Source organism: Hemibagrus wyckioides, linkage group LG13 (assembly GCF_019097595.1).
Source record: "Hemibagrus wyckioides isolate EC202008001 linkage group LG13, SWU_Hwy_1.0, whole genome shotgun sequence".
NCBI lineage: Eukaryota > Metazoa > Chordata > Actinopteri > Siluriformes > Bagridae > Hemibagrus > Hemibagrus wyckioides.
In genome coordinates this window covers 6,560,001-6,581,634 of record NC_080722.1, presented here as the reverse complement: position 1 = coordinate 6,581,634, position 21,634 = coordinate 6,560,001, and the positions used below count along the sequence as shown (strand labels likewise).

At 39.1% G+C, this 21,634-nt stretch overlaps 1 protein-coding gene across 1 annotated transcript in view; it reads left to right on the top strand.

The window, feature by feature from the left end:
- The window catches only part of chrm3b (cholinergic receptor, muscarinic 3b), a 125,061-nt gene that overhangs the window by 84,509 nt on the left and 18,918 nt on the right, over window positions 1–21,634 (top strand). The window lies entirely within an intron of this gene.

The following is a 21,634-nucleotide window of genomic DNA, read 5'->3' as shown; positions in this document are numbered from 1 at the left end:
TGTTTTAGTGTTGTAGTGATGGCAGCTACAGCTCTGGCAAAGAAGGAGGGCTCTGTTGATGGACGTGAACATCCATGCTGCACACTCTCATTTCCAGATTCAGCTCTATATATATATATATATATGTTGGAATTGACCACTCATTCATAGCCTGTGTATCCTGGTAATTGAATTAAGGTTGCTGATGTTTATCGGCATTTAACTGCACTTATAAAATCGCCTCAAAATTGCAATGTCCTGAATTGACTAGTTAAAAAATAATTCTTATGCAACCCCTAATGCTTATTGCAGTCGGCTGATTACTAATCATAACACACTTGTTCCCAATCACACTAATCTCCTCCAGTAACCTGGAAGTTCAGCGCAAAGTCTTGCACCTGCTGACGAGTCTTAACATTTTGTTTGAACTCTTAGTTCTGCATAGTTTACAGTGTTTGCTCTAGTCTAGTGCACCTAGTCTACTGTTACTGATTACCAAATTCACTCTGTGTTCCAGCTTTTTAAATAAAGCCGCATCTAAATTTGCATCTAAACCCTGTGCGATCTCCTGGCACCAAGCTTCGGTTCCAGTTTGTTGGAAACGCTGCATATAGATAGTCACTGGAGAGAAACTTGCATAACTGCAGAGTACCCAGTATAGCAGATGCTCAGAAACATGACAGGAATATAAAAACATTTAAAAAACATAGAATTATTATATTTCTATACTCAAAGGGAATATATATGTATGCAGTAAGAGCTCTAATATTTCTAATTAACATAGTTCAAGACTATCAGATGTTTAATTTCTACAGTTTGGGGCTTTTTATGTGGTTGAAGCTCAGACTGTTGTATTGGGTGTACTGGAAGATTTAAGTTTTCAGGATTTTTAGCTGCCATGTACGCGGTTTTTGACAGTATACAACCTGCAAATTCATCCACTCCTCCTAGACTGTGCATATAAATAAACTAGGAAATAATAAGGCAATAAAAAGAGGTAATAGACTGTGATGTGTAAATAGGTTTCCATGTTAAATGCAGTAGCATGATGTGCATACAGTAGTACATTTGCTATATCCAGAGTACACAGAGTGACGGAAGTTAGCCAAATCATGTTATAAAAGTCTTCTGGTTGCAGGTACGGTGGAACCTCGGCATATGAATGCCCTCCCTTACAAATTTTCACCTTAAGGATTGAAATTGTGCAAGAAATTTGCATTTGCATACAAAGCATTTTTGCTACACAAACGAACTGAACCGCATACATTCAGCTGAAGCAAGTTTACGAATTTTGTTTGTCATCGAAAGCTGTTTCGAAAGAGTCAGCCCATGATAACAACGTTGCCTTCAGCTTGTGTTTAAAAGCTACGTGATTTTTTGGGTGTATTTTTGTTGACAGATTGGTGGCGTGGGTGGTCTGTTGTATTTTTAGCCCAAGCTTGGTGGCATGACTTCCTGTGAGGACCCTTGACATGGAATGCTTGGTCTTTGTAAGCAGCCATACAGTTTACATACTCTTCATATTGGTAATATTGGTAATATTTTTGGGTGGGTGGAACAGATTATCTGCATTTACATTATTTCTAATGGAAAATACGAATTTTCGCCTTAAGAACTGACCTCCAGAACGCATTAAATTCGTATGCCGAGGTTCCACTGCATTCTGATGCACCCTCACATCACACACACACTGCACCACGAATTTCTTCTTTCTTTTCCCATAGTTAAACTGCACTTGACGGAATCAGGAAGTAAATGGCTCATAAAGACGTTTTAAATGGCATTTTATTATAAAGGGAAATTTTTGCCAAGCGTCCAGTTTTCTGATGAAGTGTCCTCATTAAACCTATTCTCACAGCCCCGGAGGTCATTTTTTCCGAATTCGGATGAGTTCCCTAAGCAAGCAGACCTCACCGTAATCTCGACAATTTCTATTTGCTCATCCGTATCTCCTAACTGGACCCGTTTTCCTCCTCGAGCACTTCTCGTATGGCCTAATTCAGCTTTTAGCATAGAGGAGTAGTAGTAGTGTGATTATCAAGCCATGAAAAACCTATCAGCAGTTTGTAAATTGATGTCTGAGTGATTCGGCGGTAAATTTTTCAGAGGTCCAGAGTGTTCCATATTCATCTGCGCTGCATCATATAAGAACCCATTACAGACGTCAGCAAACAGGATCATAAATCACATTGTCATGCTTTTATGGAAATCCAATCTGTCTGCTGCGCTGTAACGATCACTTCAGAACGCATGCAGGGTTTGTGGTGACGGATTGCTGCTAACATTGTGTGTGTGTGATAAAGAAGTGCACACTTGTTTCAGCTCCTCATTCACTGCTACGTCAGGTTTCGAATGAAAGGAAAGTGAGCGTATAAGTGTTAGAAACTAGGAACAAGGGGATAGAAGACATTGTGGATTGTTTAAGGTGGCTGAGAAGTTCAAAATAAAATAACAAATCTGAAAACAAAATAAATCAGAAAACAAAATAAAAAATCCGAAAACAAAATAAATCAGAAAACAAAATAACAAATCTGAAAACAAAATAAATCAGAAAACAAAATAAAAAATCCGAAAACAAAATAAATCAGAAAACAAAATAGCAAATCTGAAAACAAAATAACAAATCCGAAAACGAAATAAATCAGAAAACAAAATAACAAATCTGAAAACAAAATAACAAATCTGAAAACAAAATAACAAATCCGAAAACAAAATAAATCAGAAAACAAAATAAAAAATCCGAAAACAAAATAAATCAGAAAACAAAATAAATCAGAAAACAAAATAAAAAATCAGAAAACAAAATAAATCAGAAAATAAAATAAATCAGAAAACAAAATAAATCAGAAAACAAAATAACTCTGTAAACAAAATAACTCTGAAAATAAAATAACAAATCAGAAAACAAAATAAATCAGAAAACAAAATAACAAATCTGAAAACAAAATAAAAAACCCAAAAACAAAATAAATCAGAAAACAAAATAAAAAATCAGAAAACAAAATAAATCAGAAAAAATAACAAATCAGAAAACAAAATAAATCAGAAAATAAAATAACAAATAAATAAACACAAGGATAATTTAGACAAATGGGAAAAGACAGGTATAGTTTGCAAATGAAATTCTTACTGCTGATTGGATGATACATCTGTCACTCAAGATATACAGGAAATACAGCTGGCAGAAGTAGATTGATGTGTGTATGAACGCAGCTCTGCTCTTATAACGCTCCTTACATTGTTTAATCTGGAATAGTTTTATCTTCTAAACATACCTGCATTCTTTAGGTGTGTTTTTAGAGATTGCAGACTAATCTTTATGCCATGATACGTTATCAGAACATCCAAAATCATGGAATATGAACGTCTATCCTCATTATAGAGTTGAATGAATTCCATTTTCTTATGAATATAAGTATAAATGTTTGTTATTTTCTTAGATTTAAAGTTGTACTATAAAAAAAACATAATTTCCGACTTCTTGAGTGACAGATGTTTCGTCCAATCAGTGGAAAGAATCCCATTCGCAAACTATAACTACCTTCTCCAGGTTGCGTTAAATGTCATTTGTCTGATTTGTTCTTGTGTTTTTGGATTTGTTATTGTGTTTTAGGGTGTTATTTTGTTATGTGACTGATTGTGACTTGTTATAAAATATTGCAGAGATCAAATCTCTGCATAATCACCTGATACAACTAGTTCATGACCATCTGGGCTAGAAAGAAATCACTTCTTCAGAACAATCTGTGAATTCTTCATACAGCCATTGGTGGTGCTGCTGCACTGGTTTCCCGCAAAATTTGTTATGAACAAACTGGTTGATGCAAAACTAAAACCATGCAGTGATGTCTTTTTATCTTTGGAAAACAGACAGGGTTTAACCCTGATAGCCCCATTACACCAGTCTTTATACCGACTCTCTGTGGTCAATACTGCGGTCACTTCCTTGTTCTACGCCTGCTATCGAAACTAACAGTTCAACAGACACTTTAAGGCTTTTCACAAGTCACTAAACCCCGGGTTATTGTCGATCTAAACCATGCATTTAACCCTGGGTAGAGGAATGTTTCATTTAGAAGCGGGGTTAGCATGGCTTTTTACCCTTTACTGATGCAAAGTTAAAGTGTTAACTCCACATTGTTGTGCCAGACGTGTGAAACGTGTGATGCAGTGTGAGAACATCACGGCAAGATGCTTAGCAGCAGACACCCAATCAGAACTTGAGGAGCGCGTGCCTCATCTCACGTGCTTTGTACAGTCACATTAAACCTACATGATGTATAAACGGTAGTTTAAAAGTTGAGGTTTAACTTTTCTTTTGTCTTGTTTATTTGTTTTCTCAGCTTTGTGTGTCTCAAGGAGGATTTACATGGCGTCTTTCTTCCTCACAGACGCGGAAGCCGAGACGAGCCGTTGTTTAGTCGCCGTATTTATCCAGTCACGGTTGTTTACACGGCAAAAATATGCAAATATAAAAGTTTAGACAGGGCTTAGGAATGTACAGTGAGAAACGTCAGATTATGAATAGCCAGGATTCATTGTTAACCCCGGGTAAAGTATGAGCAGTGTGAAACGTGAAACAGCCCAGGATTCTGTTTAGCCAGATTTTACAATCAACCATGGGGAACTGTTTCACGTGTGAAAAGAGCTTTTGAGTTTCGGTGATCTTGCAAGCTATAGCTTAAGGCTGTACTAACTCATAGGCTGTAGCGTGCTGTCATTGGTTTGTTCCTGTAGAGTTAAAGGATCTTGGTTCCGTCCACATGAGTAGTTTACACAGAGAAATGTCGATCATGAATGCTCTTTAGAGTATCGCGCCATGTACAATGCAGACCATACAGACTTTAGATGCTTTTTTATTTTATACTTTATCAATCATTTGTCAGATTTTTTTAGTAATAATCTAGATAAAGCTCATTAATGAAACAATCATTAAAGAAAGCACTTCTTCTTCTTCTTTCGACTTTTCCCTTCAGGGGTCGCCACAGCGAATCATCTCTCTCCACCTATTCCTATCTTCTGCATCCTCAACACTTGCACCCGCTAGCTTCATATCCTCATTTATTACATCCATATACCTCCTCTTTGGCCTTCCTCTTTGCCTCCTGCCTGGCAGCTCCATGTCCAACATTCTCCTACCGATATACTCACTCTCCCTCCTCTGAACACGTCCAAACCATCTTAATCTGACCTCCCTAACTTTGTCCCCCAAATGTCCAACATGAGCCGTCCCTCTGATGTACTTGTTCCTAATCCTGTCCAACCGTGTCACTCCCAAAGAGAATAATAAAATTAGAATACACCATAACTAGAAATAGGCAGATAAATCAAGTAAATTATCAAGTACATTTTTAATCCAGATTTTAGATTTAAAAAAATAAAGCATATTCTTACAGATCTTAAAGTGGAACATGCTCTTGAGCAGAGTTTAGGGACTTTCTCAAAAACTCTTCATCAAATGTTGAGCTCATAGCTTGATTTTGTCCTTTTTTTGTGTTTCAAAAACATGTTAATTGCCGCTTTATTTAGCTTCTACTTCAAACTTAGGTTTTAAACAGTTAACTGCTAAAATCTAGAATATATTTAATGCATCACATGTAGGCAAAATTCATTTCTTGTCATAAAGTCGTCATGTTATCCTCACTGTGATGCACTCTTTTGAATGTAGCCTGTTTGTTTTGTCTTCCTCTTGAGGATCCTGGAACAGAATGAAGCTGGCATAATGACGTAATAGCAGGATAATGAACGTTCATCAGATTATAAAGCAACGTTTTTTTCAAAAGTAAACCATATAATGACTTTACAACCTACTATAAATGATAAATAATACAGAAGTATTACGGTGATTCCGATCAGGAAGTTAAAATGCTAGAAGAGCTCGAATTGTCACTATAACTTTTATTAAAAAAAAGTCCCTACACTGCAACTTTGGTAAAAACGTATGTAAATAAAAAAATCACAAAAGATACCGACTTCCAGGTTGGAAAGTGTCTTGGATGCTAAACCTGGTGGGATCTTGTAGCTCGAACCTTCATTTAAAATTCCATTTAGTGTGAGAGTCCTGAGGGTGAGTTACCTCATGATCACTTACTCTCACTCTCGTGTTTGCAGTGTTGGGATATTATACTTGAGTGTTATCTCCTATGAAGCAGGTGAGTAATCCAATTTCCATCTAATCTGCTCATGAGTCACTTGATACCGGCTAGGAAGATAGGAACAGTTTTCTTTCTGCAGTGTTTTTTGTTTTATTTTTCTATGTTGATGGCACGAGGTTTATGGGTGGAGAAAAAGATTCCCGTCTTAATAATAGAATTCCTGAGATCTTGTGTAGGTTAAGCGGTAGAAAAAAAAAAAGAATAGATGAATGGAACTAAAACACGAGTTAACCTATTCCTAAACATTTGTAATAATTTAAAAATAATCATGATGAAATTATTGTTCTGCTTTATTCCCACAACAAATGAGCAGACAAAAAAACAAACAAACAAAAAATGTAATAAAAAATAAAATTAATTAATTAATAAATAATAAAGTAAATGAATAAATAAATAAATGCAATTAAATGAATAAATAAATAATATAATATTGTTTTTGCTTTATTCCCACGAAAAATGAACAAACAAAAAACAAACAAACAAAAAATTAAATAAAAAATAAATAATAAATAAAATAAAATAAATAAACAAATAAATAAATAAATAAATAAATGCAATTAAATAAATAAATGAATGAATAAGAACAATCAGCAGAGTATATTTGATTGAGATCAATGTTACCTGAAAAGATTATAAAAAATGTGATCATTTCTAATCAACCCAGTTATATTACATATATTGTCCACATGATTTTGCTCAACCTAAAAACAACGAAACAACACTATCAGCATCCATGAATGTTATTATATTTTGATCAATCTGGATCCTCAATAATAGTATGTTATTAATAATCATGTATCAAATATTTAGAACAATTTTTTTTATCCTAAATGAGAGTATGTTATCAATTATCAGTCATTATCATCCTCAATAAAGTATGCTATCAGCATACATGGTATAAACAGTCCAGGAACTGTGCTAACAGGATATATTGCAAATCCCAATGATAATCAGCCTCGCCCACTCAGGAAAGTGCTCTGGCAGTCAGGAATTTGAGAAAGTTATGTTGTAAGGATATATTTTTGACCCAGAGACGAAGCTGAGCCACTTAGAGGTCTCTTTATGAGGATTTATTAGCTTGTCACAAGGTATCAGTTTGAATTGATTTTATAAACAGCGTATACGTATACTTTTATTAAGAAAGATTGGATAGCAGAAATGCATAGCAACCTCAGACATCTGTAGCTGGATCTGATCTTGCCGTGAATAATGCGAAAGATTTCAAAATTGTATGTCAGCCCTGCGTATTGTATCTTCGTACATGACTTTTGTACTACATAATTGTTTTAAATCATTGCACTCCAAAAGTGTTTCCAAAACTCTATTGCTGCTATATTAGGCCTATTTTGGCCTGTTAGTAGGTGGTTTTTGTGGATAAAGGCATATGACTTTATTTTTTAAGAGGCCTAAATGAGAATAGTGTGTAGTGCAGTGTGTCGTTGCATGTCAGTGAGAATGGTAGCATGGAGAGCTAGCAGAGCGTGAAATCAGTACTCTGAACCTAATCACAGCAGTGATGTGCACCAGTCCTTATTTACATGTGGCAATGTTTGTGTGTGTGTGAGAGAGAGAGACACAGAGAGATGAGAAGTAAATGCCAAGAATGTGAACTCACTTTAGACCCATGTTGTTGGAATTTGTGTTTGGCTTTTCCATCTTTTCCTAGTTTGTGTTCTTGCATGTTCCTCCTTTGGGGTTTCCTCAGTGTTTCCTCCAAAAGACATGAACTGTAGGCAGACTGGCACCTTTAAATTGTGTGTAGTGTGTAAATAGGTGTGAATGTGTCTGATTGAGACCTATGATGGGTCACTATCATGTCCAGGGTGTTCCCTGCCTTGTGCCCCGAGTCCCCTGGGATATGCTCCAGGCTGTCTGTGACCCTGTGTAGGATAAGTGGTACAGAATATTGATGGATGGATGGATGGATGGAAAATCCTGATATTAAATAACTTGAAGCATTAAAAGATTAAAGGTTCCTCTTATCCAGTTATGCATTAACTCACATTATATTATTGTATGTGTGTGACATTTTTGAATCATATGTTGACATAAAAACATTTATCACTTATTTTTTTTAGATTAGTGCAAACAGAGATTTATTGGTCTATTCTTAGTAGTTTGTTTGACAAAACATCCTTATTAACTCTACTTATTGGTTTTCACATATCTATATTCAAGTCTGCACACATTCATGGTGTAGCAGGGTAAACCTCAGTCTTCTATCCATTCATCTGTCTGTCTATCCATATATTATATCCATCCATCCATCCATCCATCCATCTGTCAGTGAGTCTTTCCTCCCATTCAACCATCTGTCTATCTATCCATCAATTCATCTGTATATGTTTATCCATCCATAGTACCATTCTACCCAGCCCTCTATCTATCTATCTATCTATCTATCTATCTATCTATCTATCTATCTATCTATCTATCTATCTATCTATCTATATATATATATATATATATATATATATATATATATATATATATATATACATATACACTATATTGCCAAAAGTATTCGCTCACCCATCCAAATAATCAGAATCAGGTGTTCCAATCACTTCCATGGCCACAGGTGTATAAAATCAAGCACCTAGGCATGCAGACTGTTTTTACAAACATTTGTGAAAGAATGGGTCGCTCTCAGGAGCTCAGAGATAGGTGATAGGATGCCACCTGTGCAACAAATCCAGTCGTGAAATTTCCTCGCTCCTAAATATTCCACAGTCAACTGTCAGCTGTATTATAAGAACGTGGAAGTGTTTGGGAACGACAGCAACTCAGCCACGAAGTGGTAGGCCACGTAAACTGACGGAGCGGGGTCAGCGGATGCTGAGGCGCATAGTGCGAAGAGGTCGCCAACTTTCTGCAGAGTCAATCGCTACAGACCTCCAAACTTCATGTGGCCTTCAGATTAGCTCAAGAACAGTGCGCAGAGAGCTTCATGGAATGGGTTTCCATGGCCGAGCAGCTGCATCCAAGCCATACATCACCAAGTGCAATGCAAAGCGTCGGATGCAGTGGTGTAAAGCACGCCGCCACTGGACTCTAGAGCAGTGGAGACGCGTTCTCTGGAGTGACGAATCGCGCTTCTCCATCTGGCAATCTGATGGACGAGTCTTGGTTTGGTGGTTGCCAGAAGAACGGTACTTGTCTGACTGCATTGTGCCAAGTGTAAAGTTTGGTGGAGGGGGGATTATGGTGTGGGGTTGTTTTTCAGGAGCTGGGCTTGGCCCCTTAGTTCCAGTGAAAGGAACTCTGAATGCTTCAGCATACTAAGACATTTTGGACAATTCCATGCTCCCAACTTTGTGGGAACAGTTTGGAGCTGGCCCCTTCCTCTTCCAACATGACTGTGCACCAGTGCACAAAGCAAGGTCCATAAAGACATGGATGACAGAGTCTGGTGTGGAGGAACTTGACTGGCCTGCACAGAGTCCTGACCTCAACCCGATAGAACACCTTTGGGATGAATTAGAGCGGAGACTGAGAGCCAGGCCTTCTCGTCCAACATCAGTGTGTGACCTCACAAATGCGCTTCTGGAAGAATGGTCAAAAATTCTCATAAACACACTCTTAAACCTTGTGGACAGCCTTCCCAGAAGAGTTGAAGCTGTTATAGCTGCAAAGGGTGGACCGACGTCATATTGAACCCTATGGATTAGGAATGGGATGTCACTTAAGTTCATATGCGAGTCAAGGCAGGTGAGCGAATACTTTTGGCAATATAGTGTATATATATATATATATATATATATATATATATATATATATATATATATATATATATATATATATATACAGGAGTTTGACAATGAAACTGAAACACTGGCCAATTTAGTGTTGGAGGATTCATGGCTAAATTTGACCAGCCTGGTGGCCAATCTTCACTGATTGCACATTCCACCAGTAAGAGCGGAGTGTGAAGGTTTAATTAGCAGAGTAATAGCGCAATTTTTCCTTAAAATATTGCAATGCACACAACATTATGGGTGACATATCAGAGTTCAAAAGAGGACAAATTGTTGGTGCACGTCTCGCTGGCGCATCTGTGACTAAGACAGCAAGTCTTTGTGATGTATCAAGAGCCACGGTATCCAGGGTAATGTCAGCATACCACCAAGAAGGACGAACCACATCCAACAGGAGTAACTGTGGACGCAAGAGGAACCTGTCTGAAAGGGATGTCCGGGTGCTAACCCAGATTGTATCCAAAAAACATAAAACCACAGCTGCCCAACTCACTGCAGAATTAAATGTGCACCTCAACTCTCCTGTTTCCACCAAAACTGTCCGTCGGGAGCTCCACAGGGTCAATGTACATGGCCGGGCTGCTATAGCCAAACCTTTGGTCACACGTGCCAATGCCAAACTTCGGTTTCAATGGTGCCAGCAGCGAAAATCTTGGGCTGTGGACCTTGTGAAACGTATTGTTCTCTGATGAGTCCACCTTCACTGTCTTTCCCACATCCGGGAGAGTTACGGTGTGGAGAAGCCCCAAAGAAGCGTACCACCCAGACTGTTGCATGCCCAGAGTGAAGCATGGGGGTGGATCAGTGATGGTTTGGGCTGCAATATCATGGCATTCCCTAGGCCCAATACTTGTGCTAGATGGGTGCGTCACTGCCAAGGACTATATATATATCCGTCCATCCATACATTTTTTATCCATTTTATCCATACATATCGTTTATCCATACATATTTCCTGCCCAGCCCTCCATCTTTTTCTCTGTATATACAGTGTATGTATATATCCTTCCAATCATCAATCTATCTATTTATCCATCAATCTATTATCCATCCATCCACCCATCCATCCATTCTATTCATCCATCCATCCATATACTTTAATACAGTTACAGATTAATACTCCTTACAGTTTAAGGAATTTGGAATTGAAAGGTTTTCAGAAATGCTGCAGAGGACCAAGGAGATCAGACAGCCCACACACAATGCCTTCTAACTGACTGTAGTTCATAAGCACTGGTCTCTGAATGAAGTCTCGCTTTGTGGTTGCACATGTTTTGTAGATGACTTTCTAAATCAAGAATGTTAATATGCAGCCCAATGTGGATACGAAAGGTCATCAGCTCCTTAAGTATCACCTTTTCAACATCTTGACAAACACATATTCCTCCTTTCATCCTGTCTTTATACCACAGAGAGCTATTCCAGACAGTTTTGAGATTTATCTTTCTTTGCATTACCATTCTGGATACAACAACCTTCTCTGACACAAACCAGACAACCGCTTGGTCTGAAAGAAGTTGATTACAATAGGTTTGGGTAAAACATTAATTCTATTATGCTTGTGTAAAATCATTCGAAATGTTCAAGATATGAAGTGATATCATTTATGTTTATGACATTTGGCAGACACCCTTATCCGCTTACATTTATCTCATTTATACAAATGAACACTTGAAGGTTAAGGACCTTGCTCAAGGGCCCAGTAGTGGCAGCTTAGTGGTCCTGGGATTTGAACTCCTGACCTTTTAATCAGTAGTCTAACATCTTAACCACCAAGCTACCACTTTACACTCAACTAGGCTTAAATGAAAAGTCCATAAATATGCAATATACAATATCAGTGCTTAACTAATGATTATATAACGATGAATAATTTGGTGCACTAGTCGTTAAGGCATGAGGAAATAATGCAGGGTTCACATTAACAGTTTCAGAGTCGTACATGAATAGTATTATATGTAAAATCCTGTTAATGCATTAGATTAATTAACTCACAAAGCTAATAAAAAGCATTTGATCATCTGAATGGCTCTACCTCCTCCAAGATCATCATCATTAAACTCATAACATCGCACTGATCAAGCGGTTTGGTTTGGATCATGTGATCTCTAAGCAACTTGTCACTGGTTTTTAGCTTCACATTGCATAATTGTCTCAAGTTCATTTAATAGCTTAAAGTTTTGGTTCAGTTTAGTAATAGTGCATGCAAGTTGTGATATTAATTAACAGAATGCATATAATACTATTAATATTATTAATGGTTATTCATATGTGACTCATTTGACTGTGAATCCTCTTCATTATCATTTCATCCTTATGAAAGCATTAGTTAATCAAGTGCATATATGTAGAGAGGAAATTACCGTCATTTATTTATTTATTTTTTGTCAAGAGCTTCAGGTATTGAGTCTGATCTTGTTTTAGCATGAAATATCATTTTAATTGAAGTAATAATAAAGACAAATAACATTTTTCCTGAGACTGAGAGGCAGGTGAACAGATGGCTCGAATACATCAAACTGGGCAACTTTATTATGAAGAAATGAATAAAACAGGAGCCATTATGTAATTCACTTTGCGTGTCTCCTGGATATACTCCTGGGATGGCTGAATGCTGTCTGGCCGGTGGTTGATTTTCAGCATTGTGGGCTAATCTGATATTTGGCAGTAGTGGAAGCACATTAGAGTGAGATAAGAGAGGATGTCTCACACATTTTAGAGGACTTTTGGTAATTATGTAAACTTTTCTCCCCACTGACTCTGCTTAAAATCGCGTTTGTGATTCAGCAAGAATGAAAAAGGCTCACAGAACACAAGGTGACACAAAACATCCATGTTTTTTAGCAGTAATCAAAAGTTAATGATCAATCAGTTTAAAACGCTTTTCATCAGAGACCTGAAATGGAATTTGTGCCTTTTTTGGTTGTGTTCAGGTTCAGCATTGAATTTCACACTCCAAAGTGGTGGTTAATGGCTGATATGAAAGTAGACACAAGTATTCCTGCCGACATATTTTAGCCTACATGGCTAAAATATACTGATAGTAAAAAACACAGTTAGGTTATTTCACAAATTTCTGATATCTTCACAGTAAAGGCTGATATAATAGGGTGGTGGTAGCTCAACTGGTTAAGGCTGTGGGTTGTTGATTGGAAGATTGGGATTCAAGCCCCTGCCTTGCGTGGTGCCAAGCTACCACTTTTAGGCCCTTAAGCAAAGCCGTCAACCCCACCCCACCCCCCCATGCTCCAGAGGCAATGCTTCATGGTTGACCCCAATCATCATCATCATCCCCTGCTCCAGAGGTGCAACCATCATGGCTGCACTCTGACTCCAATCCTCCAAGGATGGGATAGAATTTCACTCTGATGTAATGTATATTTGACGAATAAAGTCTACTTAAACCTACTTTTTCTCTCTGAGATGCCTCATGTCCAAGTCTTGACTCATTTTATATCAGACTTGCAGCCATAAAATCATTTATTTGTTTATACTGATTGAAAATGACCCATAAATGGATTTCCAGGTTCAGTTTACTGGTAACTAGGGTTAATAATATCTCTCAGTAATGTGCATATTTGGTGCTGTACATCCTGCTGGTTGTTATTCTGCATACTCATGAGTTTTCTTGACAACCAGCATGTTGGTAGTAACAACCGTCTCTTCGCATGTGTTTACCATTGATTAGACTGTTCATAATACAATGAATTCCATTTGTCTAAGCTCTCCATGTGTAAAGAAGAGCTTACCATGCGTGCTGCGAGCAGGAAGAAGAGTGAGGTCATATCCTACAGTCAGACAGGGCAAACCCAGTTTGTAATCAAACGGCTAAACTCACAGATCTTGGTTCAGGTGACCATCAGTCATCGTGCAAACAAAATTACATACAGTAAATCACACTAAGACTTTTTTACTCTTAGTCTTGGTGTCAGGAACAGCTGGACAGTTCCCTGCCAGGCCCAGAGAGGGCGCTGGCAGGTGAACCTTGGAAGCCTGCTTCTTTGTGTCTTTTGTTACGCCCTTCCTATTGTTCCTATCCTGATTGTGTCACCTGTATCCCATTAGCCCTAATGTCTACCCCTATAAATAGGGATCCTTGTGTTTGTGTCCTTGTCCATGATTGTTATCTGTACCGTGGTTTCTGTTGGGGTTTTGTTTGCTAGGTTCCATGTCCAAGCTAAGGTCTAGGTTTTGCTTTTGTTTTGTCTTAAATGTAATAAAAGCAGTGCTTCCCTGAATCCTGTGCATGGGTCTCATTACACCGTGTGCTGGCGTGCGCACACACACCACGGGCATCTGGGGTCGAGCCCCGCATAGGGCGAGGGTCCCAGACGTTACAGAATCATGGACCATCTCTGAGACCCAGCGGGATTCCCAGCTAGTTCCTGTCTTCGGTAAGGATTTGCAGTCTGCTGGCTAGAGCCCTGGACAACCGGTGGATGGCATCCGGCGGATCCTTTTCCCCGTTTCCCCAGGGAGGTGTCCCCATCTTCGTTATGGTCCAGGACGTCGCTCCCCCAGGGAATTTACAAGCAGGACGTCACTCGACTTCAGGCCATGGGGGACACCCCCTTTTTATCGGTCCCACTGGAGGCGGGCTTCCACCACCTTGTCAGCCGGGGACGCCGCTCCGCGATGGAGTTTCCGTGGAGGACGTCGCTCGGCACCACGGGTGGAAGACTCTTCCCTCCCGTTTCTTTCCAGGGCCGGATGTCATCTTACCCCTGGGACCTGGGGCATCGCCGTAGACTGCATTTATGAACTACATCAGGCCTAGCATCTCCCCTCTATGAACTACATCTTCCGCCTACTCCTGAGGCGTCCCCTAGGTGGAGGTTGGGCGCTTCGGGAGCTGCGCCTTAGAGGAGGGGGTTATGTCAGGAACAGCTGGACAGTTCCCTGCCAGGCCCAGAGAGGGCGCTGGCAGGTGAACCTTGGAAGCCTGCTTCTTTGTGTCTTTTGTTACGCCCTTCCTATTGATCCTATCCTGATTGTGTCACCTGTATCCCATTAGCCCTAATGTCTACCCCTATAAATAGGGATCCTTGTGTTTGTGTCCTTGTCCATGATTGTTATCTGTACCGTGGTTTCTGTTGGGGTTTTGTTTGCTAGGTTCCATGTCCAAGCTAAGGTCTAGGTTTTGCTTTTGTTTTGTCTTAAATGTAATAGAAGCAGTGCTTCGCTGAATCCTGCGCATGGGTCTCATTACACCGTGTGCTGGCGTGCGCACACACACCACGGGCGTCTGGGGTCGAGCCCCGCATAGGGCGGGGGTCCCAGACGTTACACTTGGGTTGCTTGTATGACTGTATTCCTGTTGCCTGATTAGTGATGCACAGAGTTATTAAAGCAGGATTGCTCAAATATGAACTTACATAATCCATCTTAGCAAAAGGAGAAAAAACTTAATTGCCTCAACGCCTACAGAAACTTGCTTCCCAGAATAATACATTTTACATCCAAATTACTCACAGAGCTGTATATAGGTTCAGCAGCTACTCTAATAATCACCACTAATGTAAAATGTCTATAAATGTCATCAGTAAATACTCAAAATTGTATATGTAATTAGAATAAATGTAGTGTTTAAACTTATCACACGTCATAGGACACGTGTCTTCATATTAACACGTCTGTGATGTTTGGTGTTTTATATTTTTTACGAGAAAGGTTTTGCATTTGTTGTAAATAATCTGCATCCAGTTGCATTTTTAGGAGCTGTGTTTTATAGCCAGTGACTGCATTATATATATTTTTTTTCTCTATTGTTTATCATTAAACAATATCGATTTTATCGATAAAATCAAATAATTAAAACATTGTTCTATTTTAATATATTTATTTATTATTTTATATATATATATTTTTTCAATTATTTTATTTTATTTATGCCACCTAGGTATTTATTATAGCATATTTTAATGAATGACACTTTGATTAATGACAGCTTATATGCTATTTGTGATGGAAACTGCTGGAAAAATCTTCCCTGTGGGCAGACAAGTGCATTCTTCCAGTCTTCTCAATTAAAATGAAACCAAATTAGCTGTAAATTTCACGTAATGGCGAGTGTACACTACATCATTTTCAGAATCGCTGACTCGACATTACTTAAAGCAGTTGTGAGATCACTTGCAGTGATGCACATGGGTACACACACTACCCAGTCCTTTACCTGGAGATATCCCTGCTGAAGATCCCCAAACCTCACAAAAATAAACATGAGAGAACTCAATCATGTGACTGTCCTTATTTTGGACTGAAACAAGAGAGGAAGAAATAGAGTGGAGAAATTGGGCAGCGTACAGTCAAAAGAAACATAGCCATATATTTTTAATACTGTACGCTGCCAGGAATCGTGTCGTGTTTGAGTTTATTTTTGCTGTTCCTAATGACCTTTGGATCTGGCAAGTTCTTAAAGAAGCTATATCACTGTGTGAACATTTTGTCCCCGCCCTCCCACACAAATAAATCAGTGATAAACTGGATTCAAGGGTCTGTGCTGCATGAGAAAAGACAAATTTGATTTTCTCTTCAGGATCTCACTGGCTGTTCTTATTGCTGCACTTGTAAGTCATAGGAGGTCTATATACACACATTAGCAACACTACCGGAGGAGGCGTGGCCTCTGAAACTGTAAATCACACCTAAGGAATAGTATGTGAGCCCTTTGCGCTTGTCAGTCCCACCAAAGGAGGTGTGGTCTTAGTGTAAATGTTACTTAGAGGTGAATTAGGTATTGCAGGTAGAAGTAAATTCATAATTTGCTTCTTTTTAACCACGAACATCATCTTATGAGTATAGACTACTTCTCTATCTCTATCTCCAAACACCTCGCTGGTCAGCTTTGTAAAAGATGTTCAGCATTCACAAGAGAATGTTATACCTCTTGCTATTTTGTGTGCAAATTTCATCTAAATACAAAGAAAACACAAGTATTGAGTTTGACATTTTACAAGACCCCTTCATTATGACTTCGTAAATATGATGTAGGATGTTTCAGAGACGAGATATATTGGATTTGAGCCCCCTGTGATTTAATAACACAAAAGCAAAGAAAATGGCAGCAGTATCCAGCGCTGGCTTTCTATAAAAGCGACAAATTTAATGCCAACATTTCACTGGCAGAGAAAAAACATTCATCATTAAACATGTTCCACCTCAAAACACCCCAGCGATGTTGTTCCCCTGCTTTTGGAGGAGATGACCATAAAAATGGACTTGTGTAACAAACATCTTGTCACTAGCCTGCACAAAAAGTGATCTATTTCAATTTGACCTCAGCAGCCATGATACTGTTGGCTAAATGAGACTCATTTTTCAAATCCTCCCAGTATATTAACACATATTCACCCAGTAAGCAGCCTATTCTGTACTGAACTTATCCCGACATCTTATTATCTAGATATGAGCTGCTGATTTTTTTTCTTGTTCTTGGAGAACATTATCAACATGACACAGCTCTAGAGGGACTGAATGACCGTTACATAAAGATGCCTGATGGTGTGGTGGCCATCTGTCAGGCTGGCTAAATAGCTGATTTGTTCTGCATGTGAGACACAGGTGCTTTGGACAGCCTGCATGAATTGCAGCGTTTGGATCGATCTCCCATTTATGGGCTTGAACACGCTTGCAGCTGACATGAGCAGTGATTGTGATTAGCTTAGGCTAGTTTCGGTGGACAAAAGAAGGTCACATCAAGGACTAGCTCTGGATAGGATTGGAGTGAATGTCCTGCTTTTAGTTTTCTTTACAGTGTGTGACAAAATGGATGATTCTGACAAGCTGGGGGAAATATATGAATATTTGAATAATTGAAGCAAATATGCTCAAATGGATTGTGACAATTGGCGGAACGTGGCTTGAATTCAATTTAGATCCGGTTTCCTGCGTTCAGCTTACAAATTAGATTTTCACAATCATGTGGAATATTTTTGCCAACCAGCAAGTGGGTGCTTTACTGCTGATACATGAAACACACTTCAATTATCATGGTTGTGAACACAAACTGTTGTCCTAGCCTTTAGAAATCACAGAGCTGAAGATAAATGGGAGTTGTAAAAGCTGTAAGTTAGCTTGGCGGCTCTGAAGAGTTACAGGCCATGAAGCTTGGCTTCTGGTTCAGGCTCATGTGTTCAACCTGCCACACATGTATATACACACACATACACTACATTACATAATAATGACATATCATTCTGGAAAAGCAGGCTAATCTACAGCTTCTTGGAGGAACGTTGATATCAGTATTTGGTGTTTTTCGAGAAATGGAGAAAGAATTGATAATTGGCTTGACAGAGTTAAAAATAATAGCTTTTAGCTTTTGTCAATATATAATGTTTTAGAAGCCAGAGGAATTTCATTTTCTGATCTAATTCCAGTCCTGGGTGTCATTCAGGGATATAATTTCACTTATATTACCAGAGTGGCTCAATGCAGAAACGTGTCCTTAGGTTTCAGCTCATGAAGGAGAAACAATCCCTCTACGTCATCCCCGTGAGCCGCTCAGCTTCACTGCTGGCAAAATCCGACCTGCAAGAAGTAATGAAAAATAAAGGTTATTGATTCATGAGGTACACGCTGAAAATAAAGCTGTGAATAAAGCAAAGGCTACAGAATTGAATAATGGTGGGTTCTTCAGATCCTGTTGTGTCCGAAGCAAGCTTGCGTTAGCTGTTTATTAGAAAGATACATCACATTAAGGCACAGCCACGGCAAAGCGCTGGACACTCTACCTGTTTCTCAGTCTGGTCCGAAATACTGAGGATAATACTGAGGGGTTGTGTGTGTGCGTATATGGGATTAGGAAAAATCACAAATACTGTACAATATAAACCACATTCCAAATTCTGATAGGCTTCCTTTACTGATGTTTACAAGGTTACAGGCTTGCAGTGAACTAGTTCCTGGTGGGGTATGGGTATAAAAACTAGTTCTTGAAGGTATATGAGTGTCTAAACTAGTTCTTGATGGTTTATAGGTGTAAACACTTTCAAGGGTTTATAGGTATGAAGACTAGTTTTTGAGGGTGCATGGTATAAAAACTAGTTTTTGAGAATGTATTGGTGTTAAAACTAGTTCTTGAGGGTCTATGGGTATTTAAACTTGTTCTTGAGAGTGTATGGGTGTATAAACTACTGTAGTTCTTGGTGGTGTATGGTTGTATAAATTCGTTCTTGAAAGTGTATAGGTGTAAAAACTAGTTTTTGTGGGTGTATGGGTATCTAAACTAGTTCTTGAACGTGTGTGTGTGTTTATAAACTAGTTCTTGAGAGTGTATGGGTGTAGAAACTAGTTATTGAGGGTTTATAGGTATCTAAACTAGTTCTTGAGGGTGTATGGGTGTATAAACTAGTTCTTGAGGGTTTATGGGTATCTAAACTAGTTCTTGAGGGTGTATGGGTGTATAAACTAGTTCTTGAGGGTTTATGGGTATCTAAACTAGTTCTTGAACGTGTGTGTGTGTTTATAAACTAGTTCTTGAGGGTGTATGGGTGTATAAACTAGTTCTTGAGGGTTTATAGGTATCTAAACTAGTTCTTGAGGGTGTATGGGTGTATAAACTAGTTCTTGAGGGTTTATAGGTATCTAAACTAGTTCTTGAGAGTGTATGGGTGTATAAACTAGTTCTTGAGGGTTTATGGGTATCTAAACTAGTTCTTGAGAGTGTATGGGTGTATAAACTAGTTATTGAGGGTTTATAGGTATCTAAACTAGTTCTTGAGGGTGTATGGGTGTATAAACTAGTTCTTGAGGGTTTATGGGTATCTAAACTAGTTCTTGAGAGTGTATGGGTGTATAAACTAGTTCTTGAGGGTTTATGGGTATCTAAACTAGTTCTTGAGGGTGTATGGGTGTATAACCTAGTTCCTGAGAGTGTATGGGTGTAGAAACTAGTTTTTGAGAGTTTATTGGTATCTAACCTAGTTCTTGAGGGTGTATTGCTGTAAAAACTAGTTCTTGAGTACATATGAGTGTTGAGGATGCGTTCACACTTTGAAGCTTAAGCAAGATGCTGTCTGTGTGTATAAACTAGTTCATCAGAGTGTTTAGGTGTACAAACTAGTTCTTGAGGGTGTACGGGTGTAAAAACTAGAGTTTCGAGGAAGCATACACACTGTTTAAGCAGTTTAATTCACTACTGATCCAATACGATTCGCTTCAGCACCAAATGATTCATTCCTAGTTCAGTATGATTCAGGGGAAGGTTTCATAACAATACTAGTCGTATTTAGTAGTACTAGTAATGCGTTCATAGGAACATCCTTTAATTAAAGAGTCAAAACCCATTGCAACTAATATAGTATGTAAATTACTGAGTAACCTGAAACCTTTACTTTGTTATGCTCTGTACATTTTTACATAAACATACATTGCCGCTAACTTCAGTAAAAAAAAAGTCCTCACAGTCTCAGGTTCGAGCCTCAGTCTCCAACAAACTGGACAAAAACAAATCAACCAAACTGCATTATAAAACTCTCTTCATATAAATCAGTAATTTATGAAAATATTTCGTGTAGTAGGACAGTGGTATCTCACGTGGTTAAGGCTCTAAGTTGTTGTTCAGTGTTCAAGCCCCAGCACCGCCAAGCTGCCACCTTGAGCAAGCTCACCTTGGGCGCTTGAGCAAGGCCCTCAAACCCCCCAACAACCCCCCTCAGCCCCCCTCACTCTCTCGTTCTGTCTCTCTCTCAGTCTTTGACTATTTCTGTCCCACTCTCTTTCTTTTTCTCTCTCTTTCTCTCTCTTGCTGTCTGTCTCACTCTTTCACTGTCTCACTCTTTCTATCTCTCTCTTTCTCTCACTCTCTCTCTCTCATGCTGTCTGTCTCACTCTTTCGCTGTCTCTCTCTCTCTCTCTCTTTCTCTTGCTGTCTGTCTCATTCTTTCGCTGTCTCTCTCTCTCTCTTTCTCTTGCTGTCTGTCTCACTCTTTCGCTCTCTCTCTCTCTCTCTCTCTCTCTCTCTCACTGTCTGTCTCACTCTTTCGCTGTCTCTCTCTCTCTCTCTCTCTCTCTCTCTTGCTGTCTGTCTCACTCTTTCACTGTCTCTCTCTTTCTCTCTCTTGCTGTCTGTCTCACTCTTTCACTGTCTCACTCTTTCTATCTCTCTCTTTCTCTCACTCTCTCTCTCTCTCTCTTGCTGTCTGTCTCACTCTTTCGCTGTCTCTCTCTCTCTTTCTCTTGCTGTCTGTCTCACTCTTTCGCTGTCTCTCTCTCTCTCTCTTGCTGTCTGTCTCACTCTTTCGCTGTCTCTCTCTCTCTCTCTCTCTTGCTGTCTGTCTCACTCTTTCACTGTCTCTCTCTCTCTTTCTCTTGCTGTCTGTCTCACTCTTTCACTGTCTCTCTCTCTCTCTCTTGCTGTCTGTCTCACTCTTTCGCTGTCTCTCTCTCTCTCTTGCTGTCTGTCTCACTCTTTCTATCTCTCTCTTTCTCTCACTCTCTCTTGCTGTCTGTCTCACTCTTTCGCTGTCTCTCTCTCTCTCTCTCTTGCTGTCTGTCTCACTCTTTCGCTGTGTCTCTCTCTCTCTTGCTGTCTGTCTCACTCTTTCGCTGTCTCTCTCTCTCTCTCTCTTGCTGTCTGTCTCACTCTTTCGCTGTCTCTCTCTCTCTCTCTCTCTCTCTCTCTCTTGCTGTCTGTCTCACTCTTTCACTGTCTCTCTCTTTCTCTCTCTCTCTCACTCTCTCTCTCTCTCTTGCTGTCTGTCTCACTCTTTCACTGTCTCTCTCTCTCTCTCTCTCTCT